Consider the following 2,115-nt stretch of genomic DNA (forward strand, 5'->3'; position numbering starts at 1 on the left):
CCCGGTTCTTTTTTTTTTCATTTCTGACACCAGCCGCCTTCAAATACAGCTTTAGTGCAGATTCGATGACTTTGTCCATCGCCTTGGCTTGCCTTCGAATCACATCTGTAATAACACAATATGAGCTCTCTGTGAAAACAATTTCGCTCACAACAACAACTTAATTACAATACTAACTCATTATTATGGATCGAACCGATTGTAACGTACGAACACGCACACAGAGTGACGGTAATGTATTCAACTGTCGACGACAACGACAGCGACGACAACGAACAAGCAGAAGGTCAAACGAAGAAGAAGGTTTCTGTGACAACACAGCAAAACAACGATTAGCAAACAAAACTTACGAATTAGGCCTAATGCGGAATTACAGATGACGAATTATAGGCCTAATGAATTCTTACCGACTATTTTGTGGCGCACGGAACAGCACAGGGAGAAACCCAACAATTGAAAATTCTACCGTTGTAGATCGAAACTGAACATATAAACAGTAAACAGTAAAAAATATTATGCTATAAATTTCACATCATAGGTGAGTCCCGTACTTGATTTAAACATCGGGAAATAAGACGGGGTACTTATTACACTTAACCATTGACACTAAAATTCACATTGGCCTAGCCTATCACAAAGGTTGCAGTAGGATGTTAAGCTTACCGTGAACTGTGATAATCACTGATTTGGCCACATAGGCCAACGGCAACGACAGATGAAATTGCTGCACAGAGTTCAACTATGCTTCAACCACACAGTACATTAACGCAGTAGGCTAACTCTTATTCAACTAAAAAACAGCAGCACCGTTAAATAGCTAGAATTAACTACCAGTCGCTAACTATAGTTGCTGTAAACGTTAAGCTGACCTTTACATGTAGCCTACTGCCACTTAACAAAACTCAAAGCACAAAGAAACGTAGTAACGAACGCAAAGGCGCAAATGTAATTATGACGTAACGATCACACCTCGAGGTGAGACAGCAGGGGTTGCCAGGTGCTACTTAGGGAATCCGAATTTAGTTTTTAAACATAGAAAAGGAGGCGGACAAATACGACGTAACACCGATGGCAAGTATCCTTAACCTGCATGAGGACATGAGCGGGGTTCATTACAATTAAATGTAGCCTACTGTATAAACCCCCCTATGACATGGCAAGACGGGTAGTAATATAAAAAATTGTAATTAGGGAACGTTCAAATATTACTAAACGCCTTCGACGGGGGGGAGGTATGTAAAGCGTTACGTTAGCATCACATCGGGGGGGAGGGGTTTAATATAATTCATCAGTGATAATACTCAGCATTATTGAAACATCTTTTGTGATAAGGTGCTGTTGAAACCCGTGTTTTATCCTGCAACAACAACCACGCATGTGATATTGGGAAGGCATGGCTAAATAGTAGAAACTGATCTATTACAGGACGTTGTCACATTTTAACGTTTATATTACAGAAAAACATTCCATTCTTAGATAAATCTTCCAATTTTTCAATCCTCAGTTGATTTGATTTATATTTAACTTCCGTTCATAAAAACAAAGAAGCCTGGCATTTTCCACCATCGTACTGTAGTATGCATGGTGTTAGCAATTAGCATTGCAGCCAGCACTTATTACTGACGGTAGCTCGTAAAACTACGTAAATATACAATTATATAAATACAAACTTACCAAATAACACTTTTTTTATTTTCAGATCAAGAAAGGCAGTTTTTTCGTTTTTTACACTCCAATTAAACTGAGCGGCCAGATCGTCATTCATTAAAAGTCGCATAACTCTCCACACAGTTTCCGTACAATCATTTCCATCGCTGTTAAATGAACATCCACACGTTACTCAATAGTCAGTTTAAAACTGAGCAAGGTAACAACAAGCGAAGTCTAGCTCGTGAACTCAAACCAAACAACTACATGTTCTATATATTGATTAATTAAGTTATTTTGGCAGCCGATTAAAGCATCGAATAGACAGCGATAGACACGTGTTTCGCCCATGAGGCTGGGCTCATCAGTATCGCACCGTATGTGTTAAACTGTTTTATTTGCATCAACAGCGCACGGGTACAAATAATTGACACGACGAGAGAGCACAAACAAACATAGCCAGGTCGA

The 2,115-nt window shown here is 39.3% G+C and overlaps 1 long non-coding RNA gene across 2 annotated transcripts; it reads right to left on the reverse strand.

The window, feature by feature from the left end:
- Positions 1 to 221: 221 nt before the first annotated feature.
- LOC145782740 (uncharacterized) lies at positions 222 to 820 on the reverse strand. Of its 2 annotated transcripts, XR_014290884.1 has the most exons (3): positions 664 to 820; positions 408 to 481; positions 222 to 307 (listed from the first exon to the last, which is right to left on the reverse strand). It is a non-coding gene; the product is annotated as an uncharacterized LOC145782740 (long non-coding RNA). The 2 variants fall into 2 exon arrangements; XR_014290883.1 differs by having other exon boundaries at positions 222 to 481.
- Positions 821 to 2,115: the final 1,295 nt, after the last annotated feature.

The sequence above is a fragment of the Aplidium turbinatum genome, chromosome 1, assembly GCF_918807975.1.
Source record: "Aplidium turbinatum chromosome 1, kaAplTurb1.1, whole genome shotgun sequence".
NCBI classification, from domain to species: domain Eukaryota; kingdom Metazoa; phylum Chordata; class Ascidiacea; order Aplousobranchia; family Polyclinidae; genus Aplidium; species Aplidium turbinatum.